This window comes from Coenobita brevimanus, chromosome 68, assembly GCF_032717465.1.
Source record: "Coenobita brevimanus isolate Jiangsu-jjx chromosome 68, ASM3271746v2, whole genome shotgun sequence".
Lineage (NCBI taxonomy): Eukaryota > Metazoa > Arthropoda > Malacostraca > Decapoda > Coenobitidae > Coenobita > Coenobita brevimanus.
This window is the reverse complement of record NC_137021.1, coordinates 27107499-27127447: the sequence shown is the minus strand read 5'-3', so window position 1 is coordinate 27127447 and position 19949 is coordinate 27107499. Positions and strand designations below refer to the sequence as shown.

General features: G+C 41.6%; 1 non-coding gene across 1 annotated transcript; it reads left to right on the top strand.

Moving 5' to 3' along the window:
- Positions 1-10204: 10204 nt before the first annotated feature.
- On the top strand, positions 10205-10323 carry LOC145405935 (5S ribosomal RNA). The gene has a single exon (XR_013898472.1). It is a non-coding gene; the product is annotated as a 5S ribosomal RNA (ribosomal RNA).
- The last annotated feature ends 9626 nt before the right edge of the window (positions 10324-19949 follow it).

Below are 19949 nucleotides of genomic sequence, written 5' to 3'. Positions count from 1 at the left end.
GTGCTTTGTAGAGACAGAAGTTGAAGGGAGCCATAGACAGGAGGAGAGTTAATGAGATGAAGCCTTTGACTTCACCCTATTGAGAAGAGCTGTGTGTGGGTAGCCTCCGTACTGAAAGTTATACTCTACACAGTGGCTAATAGGTTTATGGGGAACTGATCAACAGAACAAAAATTTTGCTGTGTTACCTTCATTTGTAACAACAGTATTTCTAACCTCACCCCAGGTAGCTTGAAGAAAAAAAAATTGTATTGCTTGTTGTAGATAGCAACTCACCAGTCCCTGGTTATATATATATATATATATATATACTGCCAGACCCCTTAATCCCGTAAGGGGTAGCCACAAACAAATCGCCTCCCTGTCCCCCGCCATTTCACTGCCCTGCTCCCAGCTCATACCCCCCTGTCTCATATACCTCTCCACTCCATCCCTCCATCTCATCCTTGGCCTGCCCCTCCCTCTCTCCACCTCCACCTCATTTACGTACACTCTTCTCGTCAGTCTCTCGCTCTCCATCTTCTCCACATGTCCAAACCACCTCAGTGTGTTTTTCCTAATGTTTCCTATAACATCCACACCCACACCACAATGCTCTCTCTCTTCCTCAATTGTCATTCGATCTCTCCATGTGACTCCACATACTCCTCTCAAATAACTCATTTCCACTGCTCTCACTCTTGCCTTCTGTCCCTCGAACAAGGTCCAAGCTTCACTTCCATAGAGTTGGTATCACAGTACTGTCATGTAGTAGCTTTTTCACTTCCATGCTCACTTCCCTGTTTCTTATCACTGTTATCAAGGAACCAGGAACCTTTCTTCCCTGTTGCACCCTTTCAAGCACTTCACCCTCTAAACTTCCATCCTTACTCATCACGCTACCCAAGTACTTAAACGCACTCACATTTTCCATTTCCTCCTCCTCCAGCCTCACTGTACATTAACTGACTTCGTTTCTCTCGAAGACCATAACTTTACTCTTCCCTACCTTCACCTTTAGATTCCGTTTCATACATACACTCCCAAACTCATTCACCAAGCCTTGCAGCTCCAATTCATCTTCACTTAACAAGACAGTGTCATCTGCAAACAACAGTACAGGTAGTTTCTAAACACTGCCCTCTCTCACTAGAGCCGCCCGAACATCCACTGCCCTACCTTGCATCCCCTTTATAACCCCATCCATATGCAGATTGAACAACCATGGATACATGACACATCTCTGTTTCAATCCAACCTTCAAATAGAAAAATTCACTCATTTCGCTATCCACATGCATTGCAGCCTTAACACCCCCATACATACTCTTCACGGCCTTCAACAACTTCCCATCTACCCCATAATATTATATTCTTAATACTTTCCACAATCCTTGTCTATCCACCCTGTCATATACTTTCTCCAAATCCAAGAAGGCTGCATACAACTTCTTTCCCTTCTCTAGAAACTTTTCCACTAAAGATCAAAGAATGAATATCTGATCTACACAACCTTTTCCCTTCCTAAAACCTCCCTGTTCTTCTCCAACTAATTCCTCTGTTATTTCCCTAACTCTGTCAATAAGTATCTTGCCATATGCTTTTCCTATTACACTAAGAAGACTAACGCCCCTATGATTACCACACTCCTTTTTCCCCTTTTCCTTTGTACAGGGGAGTAATTACCCCTGACTTCCAATCCTCCGGGACTCTACCTTCTTCCCAGGCCAATCTGCACATCTTCCACATCCATTCTACTACTATCTCTCCCCCACGCTTCAGCATTTCACCACACACTCCATCAATTCCTGGGGCTTTCCCCATTTTAACTTCCTTCATTGCTTGCACAACTTCCATCCTACTGATTTTTTCCTGTCTTCTCCCCTCCCCCCTTCTCCCAGCCATTCCCCAGCCACTTATACTTTGCATTACTTTCATTCTCTATGTTCAACAATTCCTCAAAGTGTTCCCTCCATCTGCTCACCTTTTCTCCTTTCTCCAATAGAAATCTACCATATTTATCTTTCACTCCCCAGCTAACTTTTTAGGCACCTTGTCTAACTTTCTTTACCTCTTTCCAGAAAATTTTCTTACATTCCCTCCACTTTACACTAAAGTTCCTTCCAAATTCCTCATCCACTCTCTTCATACTCTCTCTTACTAATCTTTTCACCTCTCTCTTCCTCTCTACATATAACTCTCTCTTCCGTCTCTCAACTTCTTCCACGCCTGTTTCTCATCCACTCACTATATACTTTCTTCGTTTGTGCCTCAGCCTCTCTCACCTCTTCAGTCCACCATGCTGTTCCCTGCACCCCCTTTCGTCTTCTCTTCACTCCACAACCTTACATGCTGCACAGATTTCTTCTGTGATTATCTTGCACACATCTTCCACGTCCACCATCTGCTCCAATCTATGTTTACCCAATCGCTCTTCCTCTTCCGTCTTATATTCTGCCTTTTTTGCATCCTTTTATAACTTTTCCACTCTCCTTGTATGTACTTCTTCCTCATGTCCTTCGCTACTTCTATTTCTCCATTTTATTTGGACTTTAATTCTGACCACCACCAAGTGGTGGTCCAAAAGTCCATTCCCCCAACCTCTATATACTCTTGCATCCATTATACACCTCATCCTTTCATTCACACACACATAATCAATCATTGCCTTCCGTTCTTTCAGTTCACCACCCACCCTTCTCATCACTTGCCATGTATACCTGTGGATCATTTTGTGCCTGAAGAGGGTATTAGCTATTACCAACCCCCTCCCAGCACAAGTGTCCACTAAAGCACTGCTATTCTCATCCATCTCTGCAGGCTCACCCCACTCACCAACTACTCCATCCACCTTCCCATTCCCTTCCTTTCCGTTCATATCTCCAATCAAGAACACTCTCTCATTCCATTCAAATTTTTCCATGCATGCTTCCACATTTGTCCAGAACTCTTCTCTCACTCTGCTTGCACGATGTTGCGTTGGCGCATACATGCACACACTTGCCCACTTTTGTAGTCCAACTTTCAGTCTTACCCACACAATCCTCGAGCCAACTGATCCATATTCTCTTATATTCTCCTTCCATCTGTTACTCACAACAATACACACTCCTTCTTTTGCCGTCTCATTCTCACTTACTCCTGCACATATACCCTTCCATACTCCCATTCCCTCACACTCTCACCTCTCCATTTAGTTTCCGTGAACCCACATACATCCACTTTCGCACCCTCAAGCAGCTGGACAATCTCTCTTTCTTTCACTTTGAAATTTGCACCCCTTACATTCCAAGTTGCCATCAGTATCGTGTCCTTTGTTCGGTCCTTTGTCGTCAACTTTTGGTCAGTCCTGGTCCGAGGCTTCTTGTTTATATTTTTATTTGTTTTCCGGGGAGGGGCACTAACCCTCCGCCAACCCACTTGGGTCAGGTAGGAAACACGTGTTAGTTGGTTATAAGATTACCACCCAGCGTTGTAAATGTTTTCCTGGTTTACAGGAAATCATTTGGCTTGCCACTCAGTGTAGAGACAACCTAAAAACAAAGTATCACTACACGAAGTGGGTAGATGATGGGCACCCCCATCTACCATCCATCCATTGCCAGACGCCATGTATCCCAAATGGGGTGGCCAATGGCTTAGAGTTAATTGTTTTACAGGGAGGGGCACTAATCCTCCACCATCCCCACTTGACGTAGGGATGCCAACAGCATCTGGTGTTCCCAGGCGGTCACCCATCCAAGTACTAACCAGACCCAACGTTCGCTGATCGGATGGGAAGCGGTGTACTCAACGTGGCATTATATATATATATATATATATATATATATATATATATATATATATATATATATACAATAAAATCTCAATTTTCTTGCAAAGTTCAGCCAAGCCCTACCCCAATTAATATGAAACTCAGGATATTGCATAGTGCCCCCCGTTGGCTCGATATTCGGCATCAAGCCACATATTACGTTACTATTCGTCTCGACCCTCTATCCTAAAAACTTTCCCAGGAGTTATTTAAGCTTAAAATACAATAAATTAATGATATAATAGACTAATACACTAATACAGTGCCACTTAGCCATGACGCTGAATATTGCATAGAACTGCCAGTTATATCCCGTTTCGACACCAGAAATTGCATAATATAGCCGTAATTGGTTTAATATAGCTTGGAAAGCAGCGCCGGATATTGCAATGGCCCAGATACTGTGTGTGTGTGTGTGTGTGTGTGTGTGTAAGATGAATCTGCACTCACGAACTGAGGTAGACTGGGGATATAACCATTATTTATCCTAACAATAATTCCAACGGGGTTTGGTGTCCTTTCCCAAGTTGAAACCACACAAAAGTAACATCAGATTAATTGTTTTACATGTATATTGGTATATCTATACATACGTTAATATATAGGAACAGAAACAGACTAAAAAATATAAAAAAATTGTGGCGCCATACTACGAGCAAGTTAATTTTTTGTTATCCCCCATTGCTGTCATTTGGCCAGCTGTGAAGAAAAATGTTATCAGGATCGTCAGGAGAAAACGATATGTTGCTAAATATCCACCAAATAATCGCTTTTAAACTTTTAAATGCGATAGCCTCTCTTAGGGCGAATCTGTACGTCAGGTACTCGCAAAAGATTTTTGGAAAAGAGGTGTTTTACTCCTTCGTTGTTTGGCTAGGCCTGATAATGCCTGTGCTTCCACTTCAGCCTAATGCTTCTTAATTAGTTTCATTCAGACACTGAGTACATAAAATTCCAAACTTGTGCTGAACTATTTGAAATTCTTTCTTGTAATTTCTTAGTTATAATGTATATACTGCATGAAATCTGAAGGGACCATCATCTCAGTCTACTACACACACACACACACACACACACACACACACACACACACACACACACACATCCAAAGCCACTCCAACACTACAATTACACTTACAAGCACTTCTCACCCTACATACAATCTCTACCAGACAGCCTAAGCCACTTGGTAAAGATACATTGGCTGTATCGTCCCGACTTCGGTCGGGATAGGCCGGTCCTGCAGTGGATACTCAAACGGTTGATGATGATGATGATGATGATATATTCCAGACTGACGAGTGGATTCTACAGGAAGGTTAGGAAAAACACATGCGAGAGGCTGGAGTTTATTCTCTAACGTTTCAACCAGAGGCCTTTATCAAAGAGAATATTACATTCGGACTGACGTGAGCTGCTTAAGTACCCGTGGGATCACTTCGTCCTGCTGGGTGTCCACCCCCCCAGTGACCTGACGTGACCTCGCCGCCCCACCCAATTGCTATTTCCGCGCTCAACCTCTCCCAGCACAGAAAGCCGTCACGATGGCTAGTAGTGCTACCCTTGTTTGCTCAAATATGAGTTGCTTCCATTGCCCTGCTTACACGTTTATATAAACTCTTGTGTATTATTTGTGCCTCCTCCAAATTGGGTAAGTGATTATACTCATCACTGTGAACAACTAAAGAATCTGATGGTCTTACATCGTTCATATTGTTGTGAAAGGGGCTTTGCCAGTTAGGTTGTTTCGTATCTTCGAGATGTTTCTCGTACCGTAAGTTCCAAGATCGGTACGTGTCAGAGTTGCCAGTTTGCCTGCTGTTTGTGAGTGTAGTTATTTCGTAAGTTTTGCATTAATTTGTGTGCTCTTTTTCTCTATAATGTTTTATTCAAATGATTGCTTGCTAGAATATTTAGTTTAAGTTCGTATGGTAAATGATTTAGAGTGTTACGTAATGTAAGACAACACTGGCATATTTTGGGCTGTTTCCGAGTTGGCAACTGTTGCCTGTCAAGAGTAACCACGAAGTTTCGAGAGCAATGCAGGCTTATATAGGATGGGGCAGAGATTATTACAAGTGAGGGGGGGTTCACGCCAGCCAGGGCGACTTGCAAGGAGTCTGTTTTTTCTGTTGCACCACGGCTCGTACCAAGAAGAATATAAAGCTAGCTGAGGATGCGGAACACGGAGGCATGAGGCTAAGGTGGTGAGGCAAGTACGGTGGTACCACGTGAGGAAGAGGTAAGACTTCCTGACTCGTCGGGACACAGGCGATGACGTTTTTATCCACTGCTCCTCCATTGTAGCCCCTAACCCAGCCCATACTATGCCTTCAGCTGCTGCTGGCGTGGTGCTGGAGTTAGTGGTGGAGGAGAGCGCCAAGGGTCCTGCAGCTGCCTTTGTTACTGGCCCTGCAGGCCAGGTGGTGCGGGGCTCTCCCCACGCCCTTTTCTGTCATCGGCGCCAGTGCCAGCCTCAAGCTGTGGCTTCTGCTTCCTTCCCTGCCTCCTCTGCCTCCGCCATCGTTACTATGTGTGTGGAGGTTGCCAAGGCCTTCTCGGGGGGAGATTTGGCAGTTTTTGCCCAGCACCTGCCTGCCATCTTCAAGGCCAATGGGCTCTCTGCCATCATAATCCCCGAGTCTTTTTCCTCCACACCCATGGTGCAGAGGAGGCCTGGGAGGAGGGCCCTGTGTCATCGTTCTGGGCCCCCTGCGACCCCCACGTCTTTGGTTCCGAGGGTGATGCAGCTGCAGCCCTCAACCCCCCCAACGAGGATCAGACTGTCAGGGCGTGCTATTTCCCGCCGGTCTACCTCGCAGCCCCTCCCTGCTGTGCCCATGGAAGTTGGGGACGATGAGCCCTCATCATCACCTGAGGTAGGAGTTCCCACCCCTTCTGTGTCTCCCGTGGTGCTTCAGAATGTGCCTACCCCTTCATCTGAGGCTTAAGCACCGGCGAGTCCCACGCCCTCTGCTTCGGCTCGGCAACTCTCTTAGGGCAACTTTGCCTCCCTCACCTGGTTTGGCCTCAAGAGCATGGAGCAGCAGTTGCGGTACTACAAGGACAAGGCACCTGAGGTCCAACTAAATAGTGCTCTAATATAAATGAGGAAGGTTAAATATAAGTGTTATTCCACTAACATAATACAAACGAAGTAGGCAACAGTGCCAAAACAAGCAAATCTGAGTCGCGTTTTCGTGACATTTTCAAGTCAAGATCATCTTGATATCCATTTTGACTGATACTGAGTTTCAAGTGCGTGTTGCGAAAACGGGTCGGCAAAATTGTATTGCCTTTACAGCAGAGCCATCTATAAACATTTGTTCGTGCGTTATATGCTGCCTTGGGAGATTTTCTGCAAGTAGAGGAATTAAATGATGCTATTCATCATGTGATCGACCAGACGGGGCTTTTGCTTGAAATTTTGGAGTCAGATGAAAGGGCAGCTGTTCCATTGTTGCTGGACACAGGTAAAATTGCCAAAATCCTCAAGACCCTCATGCTGTGGTAGCATCAGGGAAAAACAAGAGTAAAATTGCTCTGGGACCTGCGGCGATGCTCTTGTTTCAGACAGTTTGCTGTAACTGTAACTAGCAATGTCAAGTAACCTTATATGGGACCACGTTTATGCCTCGATGGGCTTAAATGAAAAACTTTTTACTAAAGTTGCTGCCAGATGGCGCCACCACAGGTATCAGCTGGCAGCAAATTTGGATTCTTCATTTCAAATAAACTTATATGAGACCACATTTACATCTCAATAGGCCACAAGCTCTTTCGTCTTCTCTCACAAGTTTGGCTCGACTTCGGTAGCGCTGGGTTTGTTTACAAAATGGAAAGTCAGTATCAGTCAAAATACCTCGGGAGGAACATTGACTAATCTTGACTAGTCATGCTCAAAATTCAAAACTGTCTTGACTTTTGGTGCTCGCGAAAACAAGTATCAGCACGATAGTCAATACACGATATCAAGATTAGTCAAAATATCTTGACTTTTAAGGTCGCGAAAACACGGCTCAGCTGATTCAGTGTTGACTGTTTAGACTGCGACGAAGAGGAATGCAAAACTGTAAGTAGAAGCTTTCTGTTAGTACCAGATGATGACCACCATCTTAGCAAATGAACTTTGGAAGGAGTTAAAAAAAAGGGACAAAGGTAAAAAGAAGGATGATATCTACCATGAATTAGGGAAATGGAAACGCATAATAAACTGGTAGAACGAGTGCGCAGACTAGAGAAGGCTTTTCAGAGTGAAATAGACGAAATTAAAAAGCAGTTGCACATGCAGAAGGAAGAAAATGAAAATTTAGTAAAGGAGATTAATAAGATACTAACAATAGATGAATTATCAGTTGAGGTGGGTACACTTAGGAGGAACATTAGTGAAATGGCAAGCACAGTTGTCAACTATGAGAGTATTAAGGAAGAGTTCAGAAATGATACAGAGACAATAAGGCAGGCAAGCACTCTGATAAATCATAGCAGTGATAGTGAGAAGATAACCCAGGTAAATGAAGCGATGCAAAGCTTAAAAAAATGATGTGGAAACCACATATGGTGGAATGGTGAAAGTAAAGAAAAACTTAGAAACAAGAATGGAAGAAAACAGCATTAAAAAGGAAGTGTAGAAAATAATCCAAAACAAACCAAAATTGGTCAATGATTCAGCAGACATCAACAAATCTATAGTAATCACTGGTATAGAGGAGGAAGAAATAAAAAAAACAAGATTTTGAGAGACCAAATGGTGATGACAAATGTAATGAACATATTGAAGGAAGTGTCAGAGGAAATATGTAGTAAAAACATAAGAGGAACACAAAAGGCTAGGGAAATATGACAGAAATAATTCAAGGCCCCTGAAGGTAGTGTAAACACTGTGGAGGAAATACTGAAAAATGCAAATAACCTTATGGAAAAAGAGGACTTCAAAAATTTATGGATAAAAAGATGCCTAATTCTAGAGAAACTTGGATTACTAAAAGACAGGAGGGAGGAGGCAAGAACAAAGAATGAGGGAAGTTCAGAAGAAGAGAAGAACACATTTTTTTTTTTTACAAAGTAATTTGATTGCAGGTTCGAAAGTGGTCCATAAACAGGAGGGAATAAAAAGGAGAAAGGTAGCAGACCCAAGTCTTGACAAGTATGTAAACAAGATGCTTAAGTTGATGTACTCTAATGTAGATGAAATGGTATCTAAATTACTAGAGATGAATGATTATATTAAAGAAAAGGAACCACATATTGTCTGCCTAACTGGAACAAAAATAACACTAAGGATATCAAACGATACACAAAACCTAGAGGAATACAATATATGGAGAAGAGACAGAAACTAAAAAAAAGGAGGAGGAATTATATTAACAAAGAAAAATCTGCAAGTCAAGGAAATAGAACTAGATGTATCCTCACAGGTAGAACTGATCGCATTAGAGATTAGTACACCTGAAGGGAAAGTAATTGTGACAAATTTATACATTCCACCGAGATCAAACATTTGGGAAAAACGCAAATATGAAGACCTGGCAGAGAAAACAGTTCAAAGTTTTAGAGCATTACTACATAGAATGGAGGAGAAATCTGAAAGAATTATACTAACTGGAGATTTCATTACAAATATAAATTTGAATACTATAGATACAACAAGCCAGGAAAGCTGCTGGGACCAAAAGCTCCTGGACCTTGTGCAGGAGTTTTTCCTAACACAACATGTAAAAGAAAGCACCAGAAAAAGAGGACTTGACACACCATCAGTACTAGATCTTTTATTTACTAGGCAAGAAAATGATACTGACAATATAATGTATCACCCTCCATTTGGCAAAAGCGATCACACAGTATTAAATTACATCTTCAGGATTGCATATGACATAGTTAATAGTAATGAAAGGTACAAAAATAGCCCTTACTGCAAAAAGGGCAACTATCATGACCTAAAGAAATACTTCTTAGAAACAGATTGGGAAAAAGAGATTAGAGGACAAGATTTAGATGTTATATATAGAAAATTCTGTGAACTTTATGAAATAGGATTCAAGAAGTACATCCCACAGCATAATGAAGCAGAACAGAAAATAAAAAAATGGTTTAATGCAGAATGTAAAAAATCAAAAGAAAAAAGGGATTTCTTGTGGAACAGATACGGAAGACACAATAGTGAAAGGGCATATTACAATTATAAAGAGGCAAGAAACGATTATACAAGAATAAGGAAGGAAGCCCAAAAACAGTTTGAGGAGGACATCATAAATAAAAGTAGTGATCAACCGAAGCTATTTTACAGTTATATCAGAAGCAAAACCAAAGTAAAAGATAAAATACAATCCATTATAGATGAGAGGATCACCTACACAGAAGAGAAGGATATTTTTGAAGCACTAAATAACACTTTCAAATCAGTTTTTACAGAAGCAACGGCCATGCCACGTTGAGTACACCGCTTCCCATCCGATCAGCGAAGTTAAGCAACGTTGGGTCTGGTTAGTACTTGCATGGGTGACCGCCTGGGAACACCAGATGCTGTTGGCATCCCTACGTGTCAAGTGGGGTTGGTGGAGGATTAGTGCCCCTCCCTGTAAAACAATTAACTCTAAGCCCTTGGCCACCCCATTTGGGATACATGGCGTCTGGCAATGGATGGATGGAAATAATTTGGAGAGGGATTATGTGGAACATGCATGCCTACACATACTACCAGTCATACAAATATCAGAAAAAGAAATACAGAAGGAGTTAAGTAAATTAGACAAAGGAAAAGCAAATGGTCCTGATGAAATTTCATGTTGGGTGTTCCATGAATGTGCAAAGGAGTTAAGTAAACCATTATCTTTAATTTTCAAGGAATCCTTGGGACAAGGTAGACCACCTGATATTTGGAAGAAAACAAACATTGTTCCCATATTCGAGAACGGGAATAGACAAAATCCACTCAATTACCGACCAGTATCACTAACCAGTGTTGTAAGCAAGATATTAGAAAAGCTGAAAAGTAAAGTTTGGGTGAATCATTTAGAAGAACACAATATGATTACAGAAAGACAGTTTGGTTTCAGAATGGGAAAATCATGTGTTACTAATCTAGTGAGCTACTATGACAGAGTAACAGATAGATTAGTGAGCTACTATGACAGAGTAACAGAAACATTACAGAACATAGAAGGATGGGTGGACAGTATCTATTTAGATTTCAAGAAAGCATTTGACAGAGTACCGCACCAAAGACTTTTATGGAAACTGTACTACCAAGGAGGAATCCGAGGCAAACTGTATTGTTGGATGCAAGATTTTCTCAAACAAAGAGAAATGAGAACAGTACTAAGGGGAAATTACTCATCATTGAGGGAAGTGACTAGCGGAGTTCCACAGGGCTCAGTCCTGGCACCAGTAATATCTTTAGTGTATATAAATGATATAGACAGTAACATTGGAAATGAAAGCTATCTAAATATGTTTGCTGATGATGCAAAAATACAGAGGAGAATTAGGCTACTAACACAGACTCTTGTGAAAAGCTACAAGAACAATTAAATAAATTTCATGAATGGAGCAATAGATGGCAAATGGAATTCAATGTGGACAAGTGTCATGTAATAAAGTTTGGTAATAGTGGAAAAAGACCTGATTGGGATTATAAGTTAGGAAGTAAAACCCTGCACACATTAGAAAAGGAGAAGGACCTAGGTGTGATTATCAATAAAAAGACTATATCCGGCTGACCACATCAGTGAGAACATGTGTACACTGCTTGCAATTATGAGAATAGCATTCACATACATAAATGAAGACACGCTAAGAAAGATCATAACATCATTCATCAGACCAACCCTGGAGTATGTGTCAGTAGTCTGGAGTCCTCATCTCAAAAACCACATAGATAAGATTGAGAAAGTTCAAACGGCCGCTACAAGATGGGTACCAAGCTTAAGGGATCTAAGCTATGAAGAAATACTAGAGAAACTGAATCTACCTACACTACAGGAGAGAAGAAAAAGAGGAGACATGATTATGCTATATAAATGCATATCAGGGAAGGAGAAAATAGACGTAAATGATTACATAACCTATGGGGATGCATCAGCAAGATGACACTGAAAAAAAAAAAAAAAAAGAGAGAGAGAGAGAGAGAGAGAGAGGCAATAAAGGCGTAAGGAATTTTAGTTTCCCAAATAGGGCAATTGATCAGTGGAATGCATTACCGAATGAAATAGTGTGTGCCACAACAATTCATAACTTTAAGGATATGTCCGATAAAAATGGTTTAACACTTGAGACAGTACGAGCTTGACTCATTCCTGTAAAGATACAATTTGGTAAGAACAATTAGGTAAGAACACACACACACACACACACACACACACACACACACACACACTATAACAATACTTACACTGGTTGTACGGTCACTCACCCTAATTTGAATAAGGTATTCTTGTTATCTTTTGATGTGTTATTTGACGGCCAATAGTCACCCACTCCTTTCTCTGTTCCTCTTGCATAACTCTTGACAGTTTAAGGCTACTTTCCTTTAATCTCTTCAACTTGGGAACATATTTTCATATTATCTGTGTCACCTCAGGCGATGCGATTAAGCTTAGGTGATATTTCGCAACTGAAGAGTTTGATATATTATTCAATAACTCCTTCACCTGTATGGCGCTCTCCTTAGCTGAACAAAGTTATTTGGTCGTACTTATTGTTGTTCATCAACCTTTGTCTGTTAGGCCGAGCAGACCCATCAATCACAGGGAAGCAACCGCCCTTATTGGGTTGCCCCATGCGGTAAAATAATGTTATTTTGTGGTTGACAGCGCCTCACCACAGCAAGTCGCTGGGAAAAATGTGGAGGTTGATTTCTGGCTAGATGCACATTTGCGTCTCTTCATCAGGTTAACAGGGGCACCATAGGAGGCTCCACCTCACCTTATGATCCGATTATATGGTTACCACCAGGCATTATATTTATTTTTTTTTTGGGGGGGGGTTAAAGAATACCATTTGACTTATGATTCTCTGTAGAGCTCTCTGAAGTAGAAAGAAAAGTAAAGACAGAAACAGGAAGAGAGGAGGACAGGCACTAATATAGAATGCTAAAGGTAATGGATGAAGTAGGCAGCAACACATCAAGTACGTGGACGGTGGTCACCAGCACCTACTACTTCTGGAAGTATGAAAAGTAAAATACAAAGCTAGTCATCGTACTGCAGGGGTTTCATAACGATTAACCCTCTGCACTTTTCGTGTTGGTCATAATATGCTCCATCGCCTACTCTATATGACAATAATCTGGTCTGTATGAAAATATTATGGAATTTGTTGCCCCTACTAAAGAAATTAATACAAATTATCTCTTGGTTACATTTCCACACCCACAACGGCAGCCAGATACAGAGTTTGTCACAGACTGTCACTCGCTCATTCACTGAGTCATTGTACCTGTTTGAAGGGTGATATCTGACAAGATGCAGTCGAAGATTTATGAGTGTCACATCTTTGGGTGGGTGGGGAGGGAGTGTTGAAGGGATGGGGGTGGGGTATTGGTGATGTGCCTGGTCTGCGTCTGGGGTGTGTCTGAGTTGTGTCCGAATACATACGACTCCTTTTGGAATGTGCTGGGGAAGTGCATATGATTGAGGTTGGTGCGGCCATCAAAGATGTGATTCTAAAAGAAGTATTCGTATAGTCTGAGTATTTTTGTAAGACTGCATGCAGAAACAATAGTAGTCTTGGAAACAAGTTGCTGTAGTAAAGAATTATATCTGTCATATCCTTGCATCGTCCTCACGGTCGCATCACTGGAATGCAGCTTGGGCAAGTGTCTGGCTCAGGGAATGTGAATGCCCCTGTCCTGCAGAGGGCCTATGCATCCTCCTTTTTTCCTTAACCTCTCCACGTGAGAGAACCCTCTTAAGACCTTGGTTAGGCGCTGTCTGTCAGGAATGCGATTGCTAGCATGTGGTAAATGGGTCTGCGCAACCAGACAGACCTGGGTAAAGCAACAACATCTTCAGCAGCAACAACATTCATAATGCTGAGAATATGATAACTTTATTAAAAAGAGAAACATATTCATATTCAAACTTTAGTTTGAAAGATCTCATGATACGTTTTCCAACCATCCACAGAAATAACTACAAAGTTATCAAACAACAGATTCGCCTCTACTGGTAGGTTATACTGTTTACTCTGAATCCTGAAACGAGATACAAGTAAGCAATAACTGTTAGTGCTCTGTTTCGGGACAGTTAAATTATAACTCCACCTTCCATGACAATTACACCAGTGTATGATGCTTTTGACCAGGTTTTTTCAGTTCTCTCACTCTCTCTCTCTCTCTCTCTCTCCTGTGTCGTAACTGTTTTTATGTTTGGACATTTTAGACAAATATAACAAATGTGCCATGCTTATCGCCATTTCATTTCATTTCATTTCTGGGCAAACTTACATAGGTTACATCCACCTTTTGCAAATAGCATGTAATTAGGTTTCTGGCCTCCTCCTTGTTTTCCAAGCATACTGCCTGTTTCACTAAAAGTCTCTACCACAACACCCACTAAGCCTTAATCTCGCTGGCTCGAAGCTGTGTAGAACATTTTCCTCATGGATTAATTTAGCATGTTAGACCTGATATTCTCTTGGAAGCCATTTGCAGGCTTTTAACACTGACATAGTTTGCTGCACTAGGATAAACGAGGATAGTGAAGTGCAGTGTGATCTCTCTCTCTCTCTCCCCCCCCCTCTCTCTCTCCATTTATATTAATAAAAGAGCCGCATTGTTTGTTGGTTTGTTTGTCCTTCAATCACCCCAAGACCCATTTATATTCTAAATCAGGGTGACTCGAGGATGGTTTCAGAGGGTGAAAATTCAGATCCGAGTCATTTCAGGTCACTGGTGGCGTTTTCACTTTTGTGGCCTGGTCAACGCCGGTACCATTGCAGCCCAGTTTTTGGCAGAGACTCACATGATCTCCAGTTCGGACACAGGCTATGTGGGGTTCACCTTCGAAGTCATTTGAGGTCACCGGTCGGAGGTCACATGAGATCATCAGTAGTGGTAAACAAGTGCCCACAAATATTGTGCATTAGTTTGCGGAAGCTGAGATATCAAGTTCCTGGACCTCTTATAATTCCTCTCAAAAGCATAAGAGCATAAGAGGTACATGGTCTTAACGGAGACTGAACTAGAACAAATAGGATTATGGTGTCCCCCTTCTTGGTCCGGGCAAAGCCGGGTACCCCTGCTACTATATATATATATATATATATATATATATACTGAGAAAAAAAGTGAAAAGTGAAATGAACAAATGGTTGTGTCGAAAAACAATAATAAAAAAAAAAACTAACACCAATCTCGCAACACAGGTCCGAAAGTAAATAAAATTAGCTGACGTTAGCAAGGGCAAAGTAAACTCAATGAAAAATATACCTAATATAATACAAGCTAATAATATTTATAATATTTACAGTGACAAAACACAAAAGAATGAGGAAAAAGAAAAAAAAAACTGAAAATACCCTGAATAATCCCATTAAAGTCTGGGAACAAACTTGCAAACGGAAGAAATAAAATAATACAAAAAGATAACTAAACTGCACTCAGTTGCCACAAATGATAATAATATAACTAATAATAATAATAATAATAATAATACTTGCTATAGGATGCTGATACGAAGTGAAAAAAAGTCCAGAAATACAGTATATACAATACACAAAACACTGCCTCCCCTCCCTCTCTTCTCCACTCAGACACATCCTCTCTCGATGCCAACCCTAAAAAAAACTCACCATCCAAAATCTTCAACCTTATATACGCTCTGGTCGCATGCACGCAACTACACGCATCTGGGGCGAGACAAAAAAACATACAGAAAATAGCTAAGCATCTCAGTCTCTCCTCCCACACTCCAAACATCATAAATATCGCTCATGAATACTAATCTGTCGCGCCTGTCCAAGCTCCACCAAAGTCATTGATATTAAAAACAATTTTGGTCACACCCGCGTCGAGAGAGCAAACAGAAGGTAACTAAAACTTTATAAATGTACAAACAACGAACTAGTGAGAACAAGTACACACACACTGTGGTAATACGCATACGTTATACATACATATACACAAAAAACATATATATACTCTTACACACGTAACATGCCCACATCTAAGAAAGAATTTTCCTTTAGAAAAATTCGTTCTTATGAAGATGACAATCAGCGATGCTGCGATGGCATTGTCAGCACCCTTAATATGTCTAACATCCAAATGAAACTCCAGAAGGAACAAACTCCAATGCATCAATTGCTGATTTTTCATCTTCAAATTATTCAGCAATTTGAGTAGGTGATGATCACTATATACAATGACAGTAGGTCCAAATGCAGGGACATACACAGAAAAGTGCTGCAGGGCGAGGATTAGAGCCAATAGTTCCTTTTCAATAACAGAATAATTACGTTGAGGAACAGAAAACTTCTTACTGAAATAACAAACAGGATGCTCTACGCCATGATCCTCGTCCTGCATTAACACAGCTCCTGCACCCACATTACTAGCATCTACAGCAAGATTAAATGTCTTATCAAAGTTTGGTGCAGCCATAACTGGATAATTACATAAGATCTCCTTGGCTGCATCAAAACTATTCTGACACACATCAGTCCAGACGTATTTTCTATCTTAAGCAATTCAGTGAGAGGGACCACTATTGTTGCAAAGTTCTTCAAAAAACGACGATAGTGACCAATACTGCCGAGGAATCTCCGAAGCTCGCACCTGCTTTGTGGTGCCTTAAAACTCTTTATTGCCTCCACTTTAGAGTCAGGGGGGCACACACAACCATGACCAACCACATACCCAAGATACTGAACTTGTGCACTAACTCGCACATCTTTCAATTCACTACAAGGCAAGCCTTAGAAAGCCTGGACAGCAAAACACCTAGTTCTCTTAAGTGGCATTCCCAATCATCGGTAAAAACTACATCATCGAAGGATACCACTGACAACCATGTTCATTAATCGCAGGAATGTTGCTGGGGCGTTTTCATACCATATGGCATCACATTACACTGATATGTTTATCCGTCTGCCACAAAACACGAGACTTCCTTAGCCCATTCAGTCAAAGGTACTTATCAGAAGCCTTTCTAGAGATCTAACTTGGTGATATAACTAGATGAGCCGATGCAATCGATGCAGTCCTCAAGCTGGGGTAATGGGTATGTATCAGCCTTGGTTAGCGTGTAAACCTGTATGTAGTCTGTGCAAAATCTTATGGTGCCATCTGGTTTAGGCTGCAAAGTCACAGGGGAACTCCAGGGACTAACACAGGGGGATATAAACCCATCGTCCAACATATAATTAAGCTCCTGATGCAGCACACCAACACACTGAGGACTGACTTGATAATGGGGCAACTTCAAAGGAACAGCGTCACCCACATCCACGTCGTGCTGACTCCAATCGGTCTTCCCAGGGGTACTGCTAAATACTTCCTTGTAAGTTGACAAGAGGGCAACCAACTGGGATGCTTGGTCCCAAGGTAGATGTGCTAACTTGGAGCTGAAAGTGGACTCTGCCTCATCATTCTTCACCCAGCTACAATCTGGAAACTCGCAGTCCATCTCAAACAAGCCGCTATCAACACTCTCCTCAACAGCAGCAGCTGTGGCGGAGGCAAGGTGTATGGGAACTGGAGAATCTGTTGCACGATGGTATGGCTTAAGCATGTTCACATGGCACAGTTGGTGCTACTTCCTTCTGTCGGGGGTCTCCACCAGGTAGTTGGTGTCTCCAATACACCGCACTACAGGGTAAGAACCACTAAACATAGCAGCTGACCTTGCAGTGGCAGCAACACCAAAACTTCGTCACAAACCTTAAACTCCCTCAGCCTGGCCTTTTGATCGTACCACACCTTCATGTTATCTTGAGCTTGCTTGAGATTTTCCCAAGCCAGCTCCAGGTCTCAAATAGGTCCCAAGGTCACGTTTGAGACGCATTTTTTTTTTTTTTTAAGTCAAGGTTTGCAAATAAAGAAAAAAATATCATATTCATGCACAAGGAAGTAATACACATCTGCCTATAAAACATTAGAGCTCTACTCACTATGCAGGTGCTGCAAAAATGATGGGAAGTTGCGTAGCAAGTGGTGTGTGGTAGCGTATGAGTACTGCCGTCTCGGTGGGTAGGTGATTTCTTGGTGCGTAGGCAACATGATTGAATTGTTTGTTTCCATGATTTTCCATAAAAAACAATGCAGTAATATATGTAAATTATATCTCATGTGATTTGTGAATGATTCTTGAGATGTTTTCTTTACAAAAAACAAACTAAACAGTTACAAGAACCATATAAAACTATCATTTACTTACTAGTTACTACTGATTATTTTACTTTGCTCTTATTTTGCTTAGTACTGTCAAAGGCTGTGGGGGTGACGACTTGGGGGTAAGCCTACGAGCTTGCCTTTTGTATGTACGTATGTTTATTTTATTGATGCTAACTCTATCATCCTGTGTACTTACAGGCAGCAATAGAGACAGTGATAAAATATTATTTCTCAAAATTGACGGTGTTATAAGTATAACCAGGAAATGCGAGAATCTCATGAAATATAAATCAGAAAAAAATATTGAGACACTAACATTCATTTGTCAATGAAAAAGGCAACACTTGCTGCACATGTGTGTCCGCCTGGTAACAAATAAATGCATGGTACGTGTATAAAAGGCTACAGAAACAACCTTAGAAACCTAAAATCATCAATCTGTAATTATTTTCCCTCAGTTAGACACTCTAACACCCAGGAAATAAATAAATATTGAGACATACAACGCGGAGATCTCTTGCTTGTCTGTGACGTGCCAGCTATGTACGTAGGCGGGAGGCAGGGGGTGGGGGATTGGAGGGAGAGTGGAGGGTGGGAGGGAGAGGGTGGAGGATCGGTGGGAGGTAGGAAGGTGGAGGAAGTAGGAGGTGGGGGACTGGAGGGAAAGTGGAGGGTGGAAGGGTGGAGGTAGAGAGGCGGGGAATCGGTGGGAGGTAGAGAGGTGGGGAATCGGTGTGAGGTAGGGGGGTGGAGGAAGGGGGATATGAAAGGGAGGTGAGAGCTATGTATCCTCCAGAGCAGTAAAAATATATTGCAATCAATATTCTTTTGCTAAATGAACTGTTTGATGACAAAATAGTAAAAAAACATAGCCAGATCAACAGTATAATAAAACCAATATGTGCAACCAAACCCCCCACCATGATTAGCTCTTCCCAGACTATTTGAACTAAAATATTGTGATCTGCGCTTGCCTGGATGAAGCAGAGGGGTCTGGGGAGCGGCTCGTATCCTTATATCATTCACCAGCCTCATGCAACAGTTTTCATTCATGCCTAAATATGCTGCAACGGGAGTGGCTAGGAGACCCCTACCGAGAAAGCCACTATAGTGGCCAGGAGACCTGAAAGGGTTAGTATTCTCCTCCTCCTTCTTCTCCCTCTGAAACTGTATTTTAAGTTGTAACATCCTATACTCATCACGCTTAGCCTGCTCTGCATCAACATATTCTGTCTGGTGGATGACCGTGTCCTCAGCAAAACTATCATGGGATGAATGAACTGATCTAGAAACTGATTGAAGGTCGGGTATGGATCCAGGGACTTCGTATGGGTCTGTGCCAAACAATCGGTGGCAGATTATGTTAGTTAACGGGAACGCATTACTGGACTCACCCTGAATATCAAGAACTTGGGCAACTAAGGCTAACTGCTGCCTCTGCAACCTTCTAACCTTATCCTACGTTGATCGTGAGTTAAAAAAGTCAACTGCATCTTGCTGGCTGACGATGTGTAGGGGCGCCACAGTAACATCACTAGTTCTAACCTCCACAATGACACACTACGATGACACAATAATAATCAAAATATCAGGGTATTATCCTGGCGAGGTAAAGCCAATTTACATGTTAGAGATGGGAGTACGCAATACAAGATAACAATCTGACTACGTAAAAACTGAGAGAAAAACAAGGTGAAAAGGGAAATGAACAAATGGTTAAGTGACGAAAAGCAATTAAAAAAAAAAAAAAACTAACACCAATCTCGCAACACAGGTCCGAAAGTAAATAAAATTAGCTGACATTAGCAAGGGCAAAGTAAACACA